Genomic DNA, 17591 nt, shown 5'->3' with positions numbered 1-17591 from the left:
AAAAAAAAAAAAAAAAAAAAAAAAAAATTTATGAGTATATTTATCTTTGAAAGGAATTTTATTCTAATTACAGTAATTTAAAGAGCAAGCTATCCATTTAATCATGTCACAAATACTGATTAATGACTCACGATGGGCAGAAAGACTGTGTAAGGTACTCAGAAATCAAGAATGAAGACATGGAAACCAGCAATTGGCCTCAGCAAGTATCGCAGAGAAACAGGTGTCAAGACAGAGTTACAAAACAACATGCTATACAGGTGGGAATGCAGTGGGAGCATATAGAGAAGGAGTGTTTTCGTGTGCCTATGGGTGGGCAGTGGTAATGTGACGTGGAACAGATGATGCTCACTGAGCTTCAGATGATGAGTAGCCAGTTGTTTGAAGTTCTTGATAAGGGGACACATTCTGGAAAGAGGGACTAGTGTTCAGAAAGAGGTATGATAAATCTCAGTGTATATGTGAAATAGCAAAAGTTATGGTTGCAGCATGAATTGCAAACATGCAGAGTGTAGAAAATGAGCCTGAAAAGGTGAATAATTAAGAGTTTACATAACAAGCAACAAGAAAGTTTATACTTTTTTATCCTACAGATCAGTTATTTTCAAGCTGTTTCTGTTCTTCCCTGCAGATGCACTGAGGTACCTCGTGTTATCTAGCAAGATACCCAGAGAGGTTATCAAGAAAAAAAAAAAAAAAAAAAAACTTCTCTGAGACCACCACTCTCTTTACATCTCTGTACCACACATTAAACTTTACATCTAATCAATTTCATTTAATTGGAATAAAATATCATTTGAATGAGGTTTCTGCCCACCACAAACAACTTTGAAAACAACTGATAGGGGAAATAAACAGCTGTTGAGAAATTTTTAACAGGGAAATGACAGTATCAGATTTGCAAATAAAATATTCAAAAAGATCCCTTTGGTGGCTGATGGAGCTGAGACTGATAAGTGAGACTGCTGTCTTCATCATCCAGAGGAAAAATGGTGACTAAAAGAAGGAGCAAAGGAATGGGTAAATAGAGAAGTGTGGAAGGTAGGATTGACGGGACTTGGTGATTGATTAGGTGTGGAAGGTAAAGAGAAAAGGAAAGCTACAGAAGGAACCTGAATTTCTGGCTTGAGTAAACGGATGAACAATGTAAGTCATACCTAAAGAGCAGTAGGTTTGAGACGCCTAGCGTAAGCACAGTGGAGAAACAGATGGCCTCTGTTCTTGACATACTGGATTTGAAGTCCTAGGGACATCCAGATAAATATCTATATGCAAAAGATGCCACCCTTGAGGTCAGGACCGAAAACTAATCTGCAGATTCTGGTTAACACTCTCTGCAGATGGAGGGTGAAGCTGCACATGGATGATTTGTCCCTGGCACATGTTTTCAGAGAGAACAGTTGCATTTTCTTTTACTTGCTCTTTTCATCGGAAAGAGTGAAAGCCAGCTAGAGAAAATTAAAGCCCAAGGTAATCAAGGGCAGTTGAGCGGGTGTCTCCCTGTAGGCATAGGTAGCATTCTTTTGCAGGAATGCTGCTTACGGTTTGTTTTTGCCACACCTTACTTCATGCAGGGCAGTGTGATGATGCAACCTGAAAGCAGGGTTTTCCTTCAGTGTAAAAGGGCTGGATAACATAGTTAAAGGAAAAGGAACAGAAAACAAAACATTTTCTTCCCTTTCCCATGCCCTTGCAATTTCTTAGAAACTATATAGTACTTATATATTTCCATTGTTGCTTATATTTATCTAACGGCATTATAATTACTGGTCTGTCTGCCTTCCTTATTAATTTCCTCAGTTAATCCATTAGCACCAGCAGACCAGGTATAAAAACTTCTTAATTGTTGATTCTCCAGCCCTTTCACACTGATTGATACATAATCTTCAATAAGCATTTGCTGAATGAAGAAAAATAATTTTTCTTGCATACAAAGAAGGCAAGTCATATTTGCTATTGCCTCAGCACAATTTTAAGCTAGACGAAAGTTGTGTTTAGCCTCTCACTCTCACCGTTTCCCTTTACTTGTTTGTTATTACCCTTTGGCTCCTCTCCTCTCCCAGCCCGTACTCTGCTCTTCTGGTTGCCAAGGCCTAGGCCTTACAATCGTCTCTTTTTAAAAATTGTGGGCAACGGATATTTCTCTCGCTCACTGCCTCTAGGCTCTGCAGAACGTCAGCCAAGTCACTGAGAGCTAATTCATAGACTGCCAAGTCACACAATGGCAAAGTGAAAACTGCCTAGCCAATAAGCTAGTTCAATTTAAAGGGTTAATGCCTAATAGTAGCTCTGTAGGTGAGAGACTCAGACAGAGAAGCAAGGGAGAATTGTGTTTTGTTTTGACTTGTTTATATTTTTTTCTGAGTAGTGAAGTCATTTGACAGTACCATTCAGCTACTTTTTAATAAAGATGAAAGCGTTGGCCAAAAGTTACCTTGTGAACAAAACAGCAGTTAAATTCATGTTCTATACCATATGTAATGATCCACTGACAAGTACATGCAACCAGCCTAAATGTAATTCCAATTCCCTATCTGTGTGTAAATAAAACACTATTTTTTCCACAGAATACACTGCCTTAAAAACTGCTATTTCACTGATGGTAAATTACAAGACTATTGTTGGGGGGCATTATATTAGAATGACCACTTCCACGAAAACTTTATGTGTGCGTAGCTCATGTTTCTCTTTCTATATATAGTCACCAAACATGTTAATGCCATGAATATAAAATTCATTGTAGTATTTATAGGTCACAGATTTAAACTCAGTGGCAATAATTTAAAATGACCATGAGAGTATTTTTTTCAACTTTTATTTTAGGTTCAGGGGTACATGTGCAGGTTTGTTAAATGGATAAACTGTGTGTTGCTGAGGTATGGGATATGAATGATCCTGTCATCTGGGTATTGAACATAGTACCCAATCAGTGGTTTTTCAACCATTGTTGACCTGCTACCTGCTACCCTACCCCCTCCAGTAGTTTCTAGAATCTGTCATTTCCACCTTTATATCCATGTCCCACTTATAAGTGAGATCATGTGGTATTTGGTTTTCTTTTCCTGTGTTAATTCATATAAGATAATGGCCGCCAGGTGCATCTATGTTGCTGCAAAGGACATAGTTACATTCTTTTTTAATGGCTGCATAGTATTCCATGGTGTAGAGGGACCACATTTTCCTTATTCAGTGCAATGTTCATGGACATCTAGGTTGATTCCATGTCTTTGCTATTATGAATAATGCTGTGTTAAACATACAAATGTGTGTGTCTTTTTGGTAAAATGATTTATTTTCTTTTGGGTATGTATCTAGTATTTGGATTGCTGGGTTGATTGATAGCTCTGTTTTAAGTTCTTTGAGAAATCTCCAAACTGCTTTCCACAGTGGCTGCACAGTGTATAATTCCCATCAACAGTGTATAGATGTTCCCTTTTTTCTGCAACCTAGAAAACACTTGTTATTTTTTGACTTCCTGATCATAGCCATTCTGACTAGTATGAGATGGTATCTCATTGTGGTTCTGCATTTCTCCTTAGATGCAGAAAAAGCTTTCCATAAAATCCAGCATCCCTTCATCATTAGAGTATTTTAAGGCAAAAAAGAATTAGAAAAGCTATCATTCTTTTAGGTCTTTGGATTTTGAGCAGGTAAAATCATTTCTATAGACATTTTCACTTAGTTTAGCCAGTCAAATGATAAAAGAAAATAGAATATGATATACCTGGATATATCATGAAAGAAAACAAAAGGTTATTCCTATTCAGTTAGAACATTATTTCCATTTTTATGATCTTCTTAAAATAAAGTTGACTATAATTTAGGTCTATTTTAAACAATTATATGGTTTAAACAAATTAGAATAACAAAAGACTTATTATTAAACAATAAAATAAATTAAATCCAAAATATGCATTAAATATCTAATATCTGTTAATAGGTAATCATTATACATAAGATGACTAAGCAACAAAATAAGTTATTGCTAGTAAAAAATGTCATTCATTTGTTTGTTCTGAGTTAGAAGACAGCACAGATTCTATATTAAGACACTACATACTTGTTTGAAATAAAATATATTGTTTTCCAATAGTAACAAAATCAGAGTTGTAATAATTTCAGAACTCCATGAAATTAATTGCACAGATAAGATATTAGCTTCAATCATATAAAATATGTACCTCAACTCCTCTAAAATAACATCTTTCTATATTAGATTAGATGATCCATTATATTGGGGCCACTATTATAAATTGAAGAGTGAGAAAATTTGTCCCTTTTCTTCCCGATCAGATAAACAGAGAGATAAATCAAAGTAGAAACATTTCTAAGATAATCATCACACCATTGGCTGTGTGTGGGTGTGTTGGGGCATGTGTGTTGGTATGCATATGTATTGTATGTGTTTGCATGTGCATGAATTTGTGTTTAAAAAAAGAAAAAGTGCAGAGCAGTAGCTCACAACTAGACTGTGGAGCCAGGCTGCACATGGCTTGGCTGTAAATCCCAACATGTCTTTGAGAAAGAGCTACCTCAGAGTACTTTGTCTTTAAATGGGATTATGATTGAATCTCATGATCTTGTTAGACTTAAATAAGTCAATAAATGGAATGTTTCAAACAGTGCCTGGTTCATAGTGGTATTATCATATTGACTACCATTACTGAAATTCTTCTAGCCTCTATGTGTCATGAATTATTCTAAAAAATGGCTCAAATACATTGTTTAAGCAGCTTTTAGATACACTTCTGTTTGAAAATACCACATTACTAATAACTCAATGGATGACTTTGGAAAAACAAGCTATCTGTGATGCCATTTCTACATAGGTTGGGCATCCTTAATCCAAAAATATGAAAACTGAAATGCTCCAAAATCTAAAACTTTTTGAGCACAAACATGTTGCCCCAAGTGAAAATTCTACACCTGACCTCCTGTGACAGGTCACAGACAAAATGCAGCCCAAGCTTTGTTTCATGAACAAAACTATTAAAATATTGTATAGCATTATCTCCAGGCTATTTGTATAAGATATATATAAAACATAAACGAATTTCATGTTTAGAATTGGGTCCTATTCACCAGGTATTTCACTAAGTACATACAAATATTCCAAAATCTGAAAAAATCTGAAGTCTGAAACATTTCTAGTCTCAAGCATTTCAGATAAGGGGTACTCAACTTGTATTTTACCAAAGGTTACTATTATGTCTGCCAATACCAAAGGAATTCAAAAATTAATGAATCTGGCTAACATTTCTTTTGTGTTGTTGTTGAGATGGGGTCTCTCGCTGTCACCCAGGCTGGAGTGCGGTGGCATGAATGCAGCTCACTGCAAGTGATCCTCCCACCTCAGTCTCTCCCAAGTGGGTGATTTCTGAGATTTTGGTGTACCCATCACCGGAGCAGTGTGCCCTGTACCCACTGTGTAGTCTTTTATCTCTCGCCATCCCCCACATTTTCCCCCAAATCCCCAAAATCCAATGTATTATTCTTATACCTATGCATCCTCATAACTTAGCTCCCACATATGAGTGAGAACATGTTTGATTTTCCATTCCTGAGTTACTTCACTTAGAATAATAGTCTCCAATTCCATTCAGGTTACTGCTAGTGCCATTATTTCATTCCTTTTTATGGCTGAGTAGTATTCCATGGTACATACATACCACATTTTCTTTATTCACTCATTGATTGATGCGCATTTGGGCTGGTTCCATATTTTTGAAACTGCAAATTGTGCTGCTATGAATACGTGTGTGCAAGTTTTTGTTGTTGTTGTTGTTGTTGTTGTTGTTGTTGCTTTTCATATAATGGCTTCTTTTCCTCCAGCTAGATACCTAGTAGGGGACTGCTGAATCAAATGATAGATCTACTTTTGTACCTTAAGGAATCTTCACATGTTTTTCCATGTTGTTATACTAGTTTATATTCCCACCAACAATTTAAAAATGTTCCCTTTTCACCACATCCATGCCAACATCTATTATTTTTTGATTTTTTGATTATGGCCATTCTGGCAGGAGTGAGTGGGTATGGCATTGCAGTTTTGATTTCCACTTCCCTGATAATTAGTGATGTTGAGCATTTTTCCATATGGTTGTTGGCCATTTGTATATCTTCTTTTGAGAATTGTCTGTTCATGTCCTTAGCCCACTTTTTGATTGGATTTTTTTTTCTTGCAATTTGTTTGAGTTACTTGTACATTCTGGATTTTATTTCTTTATTGGATGTATAGATTATGAAGATTTTTCTCCCACTCTGTGGGTTGGCTGTTAACTCTGTTGGTTATTATTATTATTATAATTATTATTAATTTTTGCTGTGCAGACGTTTTTTAGTTTAATTAAGTCCCATCTATTTATCTTTGTTTTTGTTGCATTTCCTTTTGGGTTCTTCATCATGAAGTCTTTGCCGAAGTCAATGACTAGAAAGGTTTTCCCAATATTATCTTCTAGAATCTTTATGGTTTCAGGTCTTAGACTTAAGTCTTTGATCTATCGTGAGTTGATTTTTGTATAAGGTGAGAGATGAGAATTCAGTTTCATTCTTCTACATATGACCAGCCAGTTACCCCAGCACCATTTGTTGAATAGGGTGTCCTTTCCCCACTTGATGTTTTTGTTTGCTTTGTCAAAGATAAGTCGGCTTTAAGTATTAATATTTGGCTTTATTTCTGTGTTCTCTATTCTGTTCCATTAGTCTATGTGCCTATTTTTACACTGCTTCCATGCTGTTTTGGTGACTATGGCCTTACAGTATAGTTTGAAGTCGGGTAATGTGATGCCTCCAGATTTGTTCTTTTTTCTTAGTCTTGCTTTGGCTATGCAGGCTCTTTTTTAGTTCCATGTGAATTTTAGGATTTTTTCTAGTTTTGTGAAGAATGATGGTAATATTTTGATGGGAACTGTATTGAATTTGTAGATTGCTTTTGGCAGTATAGTCATTTTCACAATATTGATTCTACCCATTCATGAGTATGGGATGTGTTTCCATTTGTTTGTGTCATCTATGATTTCTTTCAGCAGTGTTTTCTAGTTTTCCTTGTAGAAGTCTTTCACATCCTAGGTTAGGTATATTCCTAATTATTTTATTAATTAATTAATTTATTTATTTGCAGCCATTGTGAAAGGGGTTGAGTTCTTGATTTGATTCTCAGCCTGGTCACTGTTGGTGTGTAGCAGAATTACTAATTTTTGTCTATTAATTTTGTATCCTGAAACTTTGCTGGATTCACTTAACCAGTTCTAGGAGCTTTTTGGATGAGTCTTTAGGGTTTTCTAGGTATACAGTCATATTATCAGCAAACAGCAACAGTTTGACTTTCTCTTTACCGATTTGAGTGCCCTTTATTTCTTTCTCTTGTCTGATTGCTCTGGCTAGGACTTCCAGTACTATGTTGAATAAAAGTGGTGAAAGTGACCATCCTTGTCTTGTTCCAATTCTCAAGGGAAATGCTTTTAACTTTTCCCCACTCAGTATTATGTTGGCTGTGGGTTTATCATAAATGGCTTTCACTACCTTAAGGTATGTCTCTCTGTGGCGATTTTGCTAAGGTTTTTAATCATAAAGGGATGCTGGATTTTGTCAAATGCTTTTTATACATCTACTGAGATGATCTTGCGATTGTTGGTTTTAATTCTGTTTATGTGGTGTATCACATTTATTGACTTATGTATGTTAAACCATTCCTGCATCCATGGTTTGAAACCCACTTGATCATGGTGGATTATCTTTCTGATATGTTGTTGGATTCAGTTAGACAGTATTTTGTTGAGGATTTTTGCATTGATATTCATCAGGGATATTAGTCAGTAGTTTTCCTTTTTTGTTGTTCTTTCCTGGTTTTGGTATTAGGGTGATATTGGTTTCACAGAATGATTAAGGGAGGATTCACTCATTCTCTATTTTTTGGAATAGGGTTAAACAAATTGGTACCAATTCTTCTTTGAATGCCTGATAGAATTCAGCCATGAATTCGTCTGGTCCTGGACTTTTGTTTGCTGGCAAATTTTTAATTACCATTTCAACCTCACTGCTTGTTATTGGTCTGTTCTGAGAGTCTATAACTTCCTGGTTTAATCTAGGAGGGTTGTGTATTTCCAGGAATTTATTCATCTCCTACAGGTTTTCTAGTTTATATATGTAAAGATGTTCATAGCAGCCTTGCATATTTTTTATATTTATGTAATATCAGCTGCAATATCTCCTGTTTCATTTCTAATTGAGTTTATTTGGATCTTCTCTCTTCTTTTCTTGGTTAATCTTGCTAATGGTCTATCAATTTTATCTTTTCAAAGAACTAATTTTTGTTTCATTTATCTGTTGTATTTTTGTTGTTGCTGTTGCTTCAGTTTCATTTAGTTCTGCTCTGGTCTTTGTCATTTCTTTTCTTCTGCTGGATTTGGGTTTGGATTGTTCTTGTTTCTCCCATTTCATGAGATGTGACCTTAGACTATCTGTTATCTTTCAGACTTAATTTTTTGGTTTAATTTTTTGAGACAGAGTCTCACTCTGCTCCCCAGGCTGGAGTGCATGATCTTGGCTCAATGCAACCTCAACCTCCTGGGTTCAAGTGATTCTCCTGCTGGGATTACAGGCGCATGTCATCATGTCCAGCTAATTTTTATATTTTAATAGAGATGGGGTTTCACCACGTTGGCCAGACTTGTCTTGATCTCCTGACCTCAACTGATTCCCCCACCTTGGCCTCCCAAAGTGCTGGGATTACCAGTGTGAACCACCATTCCTGGCCCTCTTTCAGACTTTTTGATGTAGGCATTTAATGCTATACATTTTCTTCTTAGCACCACTTTTGCTGTATCTCAGAGGTTTAATCACTATTATCGTTCAGTTTGAAGTGGTGATAGGTTGTGTCACTATTATCGTTCAGTTCAAAGAATTTTGTAATTTCCATTTTGATTTCATTGTGACCCAGTGATCACTCAGGAGCAGATTATTTAATTCCATGTGTTAGCATGGCTTTGAGGACTCCTTTTGGAGTTGATTTCCAGTTTTATTTCACTGTGATCTGACAGAGTACTTGATACAATTTTGATTTTCTTAAATTTACTGAGACTTGTTTTGGGGCTTATCTTAGAGAATGTTCCATGTGCTAATGAATAGTATGTATATTCTGCAATTGTTGGGTAGAATGTTCTGTAAATATCTGTTAGCTCCATTTCTTGTAGGGTATAATTTAAGTCCATTGTTTGACTTTCTGTCTTGATGACCTATCTAGTGCTGTCAGTGGAATATCAAAGCCTCTACTATTATTGTGTTGCTGTCAATCTCATTTCTTAGATCTAGTAGTAACTGTTTTATAAATTTCAGACCTCAAGTTTTAGGTGCATATTATTTTGAATTGTGTTATTTTCCTGTCAGGTTAGTACTTTTATCATTACATAATGTCCCTCTTTTTCTTATCTAACTTCTGTTACTTTAAAGTTTGTTTTGTCTGATATAACTACTCCTACTCGCTCTCAGTGTCCATTTGCATGGAATATCTTTTTTCCACCCCGTTACCTTAAGTTTATGTGAGTCCTTATGTGTTAGGTGAGTCTCCCGAAGACAGCAGAAACTTGTTTGGTGAGTTCTTATCCATTCTGCAATTCTATATCTTTTAAGTGGTGCATTTAGGCCATTTACATTCAACATTAGTATTGAGATGTGAGGTACTATTCTATTCATCATGCTGTTTGTTTCCTGAATAGCTTGGTTCTTTTTCATTGTGTTATTGTTACATAGGTCCTGTGAGATTTATGCTTTAAGAAGATGCTACTTTGGAGTATTTCAGGATTCAGAGCTCCTTTTAGCAGTTTTTGTAGTGCTGGCTTGGTAGTGGCGAATTCTCTCAGCATTTGCTTGTCTGGAAAAGATTGTATGTTTCTTTTATTTATGAAGCTTAGTTTCTTTGGATAAAACATTCTTTGCTGGTAATTGTTATGTTTAAGGAAGGTGAAGATAGGGCCCCAATCTCTTTATCCTGAGGGTTTCTGCTGAAAATCTGCTGTTAATCTGATAGATTTTCCTTTATAGGTTACCTGAGGCTTTTGCCTGTCAACTCTTCAGATTCTTTCCTTTGTCTTGACTTTAGATAACCTGATGACTATGTGCCTAGGTGATAATCTTTTTACAATGAATTTCCCAGGTGTTATTTGAGCTTCTTGTATTTGCATGTCTAGATCTCTAGAAAAGCCAAGAAAGTTTTTTTCAATTATTCCTTCAAGTATGTTTTCCAAACTTTTAGATTTCTCTTTTTACCCAGGAACATTTTCCTAGGTTTGGAATTTATTCCTAGGTTTGGAATTTCAACACAGTGCCAAACTTCTTGGAGGCTTTGTTCATTTTTTTTTTTAATTCTATTTTCTTTGTCTTTGATGGACTGGGTTAATTCAAAAGCCTTGTCTTGCAGTTCTGAAATTCTTTTTTCTGCTTGTTCAAGTCTATTGCTGGGACTTTCCGGTGCCTTTTGTATTTTTCTAAATGTGTCCTTGGTTGCCAGACATTATGATTGTTTTCTTTATTTATGCTTTCTATTTCACAGAATTTTCCTTTTATATCCTGTAACATGTTTTTAATTTCTTTACGTTTGACTTCACCTTTCTCTGATGCCTCCTAGATTAGCTCAATAATTGACCTTCTGAATTCTTTTTCTGGAAATTCAGAGATTTTGTCTTGGCTTGGATATATCACTGGTGAGCTGGTACAAAATTTTGGGGTGTTATAGAACCTTGTTTTACCATATTACCAGAATTGTTTTTCTGGTTTTTCATCATTTGGGTAGATTATGTGAGAGGGAAGATATGGGCTGCTGTTCAGATTCTTTTGTTCCACAGGTTGCTCCGTTAGTGTAGTGTTCTCTCTCTTCCCCTAGGAATGGGGCTTCTTAAGAGTCAAACTGTAGTAATTGTCTTTGCTCCTCTGGGCCTAGCCACCCAGCAGAGCTACTGGGCTCCAGGCTGGTACTAGGGAGTATCTGCAGAGTCCTGTGATGTGATCCGTCTTCAGGTCTTACAGCTGTGGACACCAGCACCTGCTCCAGTGGAGGTAGTAGGGGAGTGAGGTGGACTCTGTGAGGGTCTTTGGTTGTGTTTTCATTTAGTGTGCTGGTTTTGTGTTGGTTGGCCTCCAGCCAGGAGGTGATGCTTTCAAGAGTGCATCAGCTGAGGTCCTATGGGGGAATGTAAACTTGCCCTACGGACACCTGGTTAAGTATTCAGGATTCTCAGGCAGTGGGTGGGGCATACAGCTCCCAAAAGATTCTGACCTTTGTCTTCAGCTACCAGGGTGGGTAGAGAAAGAACACCAGGTCGGGGCAGGGATAGGCCTGTCTGAGCTCAGACTCTCCTTGGGCAGGGCTTGTTTTAGCTGCTGTGGTGAATGGGAGTCTAGTTCCCAGTCCAGTGGAATTATATTCACAGGGAGATTATGGCTGCCTCTACTGAGTCATACAGGTCACCAGGGAAATGGGGAAATGCCAGCAGTCACCAGCCTCACCCTAATCCCATACAGCTGGCAGTTCTAACGTCCAGTACCATTGTGCCCCCACAACACCACCAAATCTATTTCTGGGCCACCAATGACCAGGGCTGAGAACTCATCCCAGACCATGAACAGCCCGTTGAGAAAGCAAGCTGACTCACAGTTTTTCAGTGTCTCAGGGAGCCTGCAGTGGTGATCCAGTCCTTCAAAAGGTCTGCTGATTCTCTTTGCTTTCCTGGTATGTTCCTGCATAGTTCTTGGTGCAAAAGTTCACGATGTAAGTCTCCACACGCTGCTCTGTCCACCCAAGATAGTTCTGCCTCTTATCTGCCTAAGATCCAGAATCATAAATTTTAAATCATCAACTCTTACTTTGCTGTGGTGATATATAGTGATAAGGATGTCTCTATTTTAAATTCTTTAAATCCCCTTTGAAGTACTATGTTTTAAATAAATCTTCACTATCAATTTATTTTATTGTCCTCTGCTTCTTTATGATGAGTTGATTACAAACATTAAAAATCAGCTTAGTTTTGGGTGATATTGGTCCTCAATATTTAGTGAAACCATAGCTAAATAACTTAGTATTCTGGGAGACTTATATTTATCGCAATTTACTAGTCTAGCTAGACTAGATAATTTGAAACATCTCTCAAAATGCATATCTAGGTTTGTTTAAAAAGGAAAGGGACTTTCCAAGGGCAAGAAACAATAGTGTAAACCAATGAGCTGGTATGGAAATAAACCTTTGTTGGGGAGAAAGTTGATCATTTGCTGGGTAACCAAACAATTCGGGCATTGACACTGATGTAGACCATGGATAATGAGGAGGTAGAGATATCTCAATCATAGAAGGAATCTAGAACAGCTGCACCATCTGTTAGTGGGTAGACAGGAAAAATAAATATATCTATTCAAAGTAGAAGACATGGATGTTTTCCTCGTATTCTGGGTCCATGAAAGAAAAAAAAAAAGGTGTTCTTTTTTGCAACGTTTAAAAAACTTGACCTAGGTTTGGGGTTCAAACATATAGAACCTATACATCTTGGCAATTATGTCTAGCAGTGGACTGTAGCAAAAGCACAGGAACATCTGCCAGAGTAGATGAAAGTCAGACCTTAGGTGATTTCAAAGCTTAGGATGACCTTACAAGTCAAAAGGACAAAATGTATAAAAAAACAGTACACTGTGCCAAAAAGTCAGCCCAGAGAACAAGCAATAGGAATGGAATCCCAAGAACTTAGGATAATAGAAAAAGACAATCTGTGAAGTAGTATGTTTAAATTGACTAAGGACATGAACAAGAAAATGAACAAGACAAAATGAAGTGGATAAACATAAATATATTAAAAATAGAAAAAGTGGTTAGGAGATGTAAATGATAAAATAAGAAAAAAAAATTGATAGAAATTGAGAAAGAATAAAAGTAAGAAAAATGGAAATAAATTAGCATTTAAAGAATGATAATACAGAATTGGCAAAAATCATGAATCCTCAGACAGAAGAAAAACATCAGATACGGGTGTAATTTTTTTTTTAATTACACATCTTGGGTCATTATAATGGCCAATGACAAAAGAAAATAAAAGATCTTGAAAATGACCAGGGAGGAGACAGACAAATTGCCAATTAATGAAATAGTGCTGACAGCTGATTTCAGGCTTCTCAAAAGCAACAGTGCAGCCCAGAAAATAATGGATTAATATTTTTTAAATGCAGACTGGAAATAACTGTTTGCCTAGAATCCTATGCCCAGTAGTAAGTCATAATCTAAAATGAACGGTAAAGTAAATATAATTCAAAACAGAAACAAAGAGAGCCTTCTAATAACTGATCTTAACGAAAGAACTAAAGGTTGTATTTTAAGAATATGAAAACTGAGACAGAAAGGTGTGTGAAGGCATAGTGAGCCAAGAAATTGGAAAACGTGTCAGTAAATTTAAATAAGCAATGTTGTATAAAACAATTCTAGTAATGGCTACTTTATGACACATAAAACAAATAATTATAAAATATTAGTAAGGTGGTGAGCAGAATTAAAACATTCTAAGATGCTTTTAATGGTCAAGAGGCATAAAAGAAATACTTAATAGCATTTGATAATTGCATTTTAGAAATAATGTTACAAAACTCATGTTTAGAAATAATGTTTGGAAATCACTTGCAGAGTTCATCTCAAAATTACCATTTCACCTAGCAATCCCATTATTGAGTATATACTCAAAAGAATATAAATCATTTTACCATGAATACACATGCATGCATATGTTCATGGGAGCACTATTCACAAAAGCACATGGAATCAACCTAAGTGCCTATCAATGTTAAACTGGGTAAATAAATGTGGTATATATACACCATGGAATAATATGCATTCATAAAAAATAAGATCATGTCCTTTGCAGATCTCAAATGATGGAGCTGGAGGCCATTATGCTAATCAAACTAGCATAGAAATAGAAAACCAAATACCCATATTCTTACTCATAAGTGGGAGCTAAACATTGAGTATATAAAAAATGGAACAACAGACACTGAGGCCTATTTGAGCATGGAGGATGGGAGAAAGATGATGATTGAAAACCTTTCTTTCAGGTACCATGCTTATTACGCAGCTTATAAAATAATCTGTACCCCAAACCCCTGTGACACACAATATACCTATATAATGAAACTACATATGTACCTCTGAACTTAAAAGTTAAAAAAGTATATCTCGTTAAGTGACATATCGAGGAGGTATATGTATGTGTTTATTTCAAACAAATTAAGGAAATTCAACAATTAAACTCATAGGCTTCTGCCTTAAGATGCTTACTGTTAGATGGGAAAGATAGATAGATAGATAGATAGATAGATAGATAGATAGATAGATAGATAGATAGATAGAGGGTAGAATGATAGGTAGAAAATTTCATACAAAAAATAAAAGATACAAATCTGCTTTATCTTGGAGAAATCTAATCTCTCTTACCTACAAATTTTTTTATCCTTTCCACTTTATTGCTGTATGGGAGAAAAGGTTCCAATACATTTATATGCTTCCTAGCCTTTAAAAACACAGTGCTAGGCTTCATGAGAAACACATAACAGAAACAGAATCATCATTCCACATATGCTCAGAGAGCTCTAACAAGTGCCTGCAAACTGACCAACACATGTGCTTTACATTAAGTCCACCCCACTCAGTCTCACTTATATCTAAAAAACAACTGTCTTAAAAACAAAATAAATACATATAACTAGAAAAGTGTTTCCATAGTTCCCATGCATATTGCTTTATGAAAAAGATACCCATATTTGTTCCCTTACCGTCAGCACATCAGGTTCTGAATACAGAAAACATTAAGTGAAACGAAACAACTGCAAATCAAAAACAAAATATGCAGGCTTGATGTCCAGCCTTTTAGGGAACAATCCATTTTCACATGTAAGAAACATAAATCCACATGATAACCAGAGCAATTGAAAAAGCGATTGTATGATACATGTTGTTGCTAGAAGAAGCAATACACTCACCAGAGTAAAGACAACAGAAAGGAAATATTATTAAGAAATATAATTATACTAAGAATAGATCAAGAGATATTGGTTTAAAGAAACACACACATGAACTTCTTTTATTTCTTTAAGACAAACACTAAGAAAGAAGAGAGAAAATTGATTTGTAAGCTTTTGACAAGTCTTTCTTTCATAGTAAGTTGTTGAGTCCATAAGAAATGGACTGAGATCTAAGGCTTTTAAGCATCAGGAAAACTGCCATTCAGAATATTTTTGGGGAAGAAAACCTTGGAGCTCCATCAGAGCCTAATTACACCTTTTTGTAAAAAGCAGCAGGGTGGGCTCTCTTTTTTTGCTTTGGATGTATCGGGCCAGCCAGCACAATTAGTTAAATAATCATATAATACTTTCCTATTTTTTTTTTCACAAAGATTGAAGCCCAGTAGTGAAAAATGATGCATTCAGGAACATTATTTTCAGATAGATATGTTGTATATGTGTAGGATCATTCTTTTCTGCATCTGTCTATTGGTAGATGCCTGAAGCACATCAAAGACTATCATAATTCATCAGTCCTCAGTCAAATTTTAAACCCTTGTAGCTTGTAGTTCCCATTTACTATATGCTGCCAAAAGAATCTTAAAAGATGGTAGTAATATAGCTGTTGAATAACCCAGCTATGATATCTACCATGGCTCTACAGAATTAACCAGGACTTGTTAAATATCTACTAATTTGAGCAATGAGTGCAGCACAGCAGGATTATGTACAGATCATATAAGACTAGTGTTGAGGAAAACGGAGTGCTAGTCACATCTCAGCCATTTAAAAGCTACCTGATTTGGGCTTAATCCCTATATGACTCTGTTGTCTAGATTGTGAAAGGGGAGAAATAGTAAATGAATGCCCTGCATATATTACGAAGTACAATTTAGTGAAAATCAAAGGACTGAACATAATAAAATTGGGTGATTGACTATAAAGGAGCATATTAGTTACTTATCCAGGGTACAGGTAGTGGATTTCTTTTAAACTTTGCAGATCTTACTTTATATATAAATACAGTAATATGATAAAACTTCCAATTAAACCTTTTCATTTGAAGAGACAAATTTTAAATGAAGGACAAAATCTAATTTATTTCCAAAGTGAGACATTCAGTTTATCACATTCAAGAGAAATAAGGTCAGTACCAAATTCTAAATAAATAAGACTCCTATTTTATTGCCAGTTTATTTTTTATGTTAAAACAATTATGTTTTATCTTTTACTCTACAAATTATGGAGGGAACACAGCTAAGTTTAAAAATTACAATGAATTGTAAAATTGAAACTTTGAGTCTGCTTTATGCTTATCATTAAACTATGGTACTTCTGGGCCATAATTCAATTTATTTGTGTCTTTTTTAAACTGTACTGAAGTGTAATTTGCATATGATAAAATTCTTCCATTTAAGTGTGCAATTCTTTTAGATAAATGATACTTAGTAAATCTACAGATTTGTGCAAAGATTGCCACAATCCAGCTTTAGGACATTTTTAGAGCCTGCAAAAGATCCCTCATGCTCATTTGCAGACATCCCTATTATAACTTGTAGTCACAGGCCACCAATAATCTACTTTCTGATTCCATAGATTTGCCTTTTCTGGACATTTCACTATAGTCTTTTATATCTGGTTTGTTTTATTTAACATACTATTTCTGTGGGGCCTTTTTGTGGTTCATCCATGTTGGAGCATGTGTCAGCAGTTGTTTACTTTTCATGGCCAAACAGTATGCCATTGTATAGGTATATCGCATTTTTTTACTCAATCATCAGTTGATGAACATTTGGATTGTTTTCATTTTTTGAGTATGATAAATAATGTATTTATGGACATCACAATCCAGTTTTATGGGTATACACATGTTTATAATGCTTACCGAGCCTTGGGAAAATTGGTACTAAGATATGCAAAGCATAAATTTAGATGTTCCAGGTGCTTGATTATTATTCTAAGGTTTCCAAGGGAGATTGAATTGTAGAGTGGTTAACAGCACAGATTCTGGAGTGGGATCCTTTGAGTTTCTCAACCAGTTTAATATTGTACCAGTTTTAAATTAAGCAAGATATTACTTGGTTTCCTTTGCTATAGAAGGGAGATAATGACAATGGATCCTTTATAAATAAGCTTGTCATGAGGGTCAGATGATGCAAAACACACTTATTTAGCACAGTGCTCATTTGATGTTAACTATTATAACAACTATGCACCAGATCATAATGGAAATACATCAAGAAAGTGGTAGTGCTAATAAAACAAGATGATTAGAAGATATCTGACTCTATTTTCCTACTAAGAGATGCAAACCTCACTCTTGATTAACATGGCATACTATCAGGCACAAACCCACATATTTTTATAAAGAGGGTAGCAAAGAACTTATTTTCTGGCCACACACAGTGGCTCTTACCTGTAATCTCAGCACTTTGGGAGGTCAAGGCAAGAGGAAAGCTTGAGTCCAAGAATTTGAGACCAGTCTGCACAACATAGTGAGAACCTGTCTCTACCAAAAATTAAAAGATTAGCTGGGGATGGTGGATCACATCTATAGTCCCGGCTAC

The 17591-nt window shown here is 35.7% G+C and overlaps 1 protein-coding gene across 7 annotated transcripts in view; it reads right to left on the bottom strand.

The window, feature by feature from the left end:
* The window catches only part of PRR16 (proline rich 16), a 328082-nt gene that overhangs the window by 145576 nt on the left and 164915 nt on the right, over positions 1 to 17591 (bottom strand). For 2 of the 7 annotated variants that reach the window (XM_017877057.1, XM_017877056.1), the window contains exon 3: positions 11646 to 11815. The exons of the other annotated variants lie outside the window; for them this stretch is intronic. The gene's annotated coding sequence lies outside the window, so the exon portion shown is untranslated. The remainder of the gene's footprint in view (positions 1 to 11645; positions 11816 to 17591) is intronic. 7 annotated transcript variants of the gene reach the window in all.

The sequence above is a fragment of the Rhinopithecus bieti genome, unplaced genomic scaffold (assembly GCF_001698545.2).
Source record: "Rhinopithecus bieti isolate Rb0 unplaced genomic scaffold, ASM169854v2 scaffold_10379, whole genome shotgun sequence".
Taxonomy (NCBI): domain Eukaryota; kingdom Metazoa; phylum Chordata; class Mammalia; order Primates; family Cercopithecidae; genus Rhinopithecus; species Rhinopithecus bieti.
The sequence above is the reverse complement of the archived record's forward strand: the minus strand, read 5'-3'. Positions and strand labels throughout refer to the sequence as shown.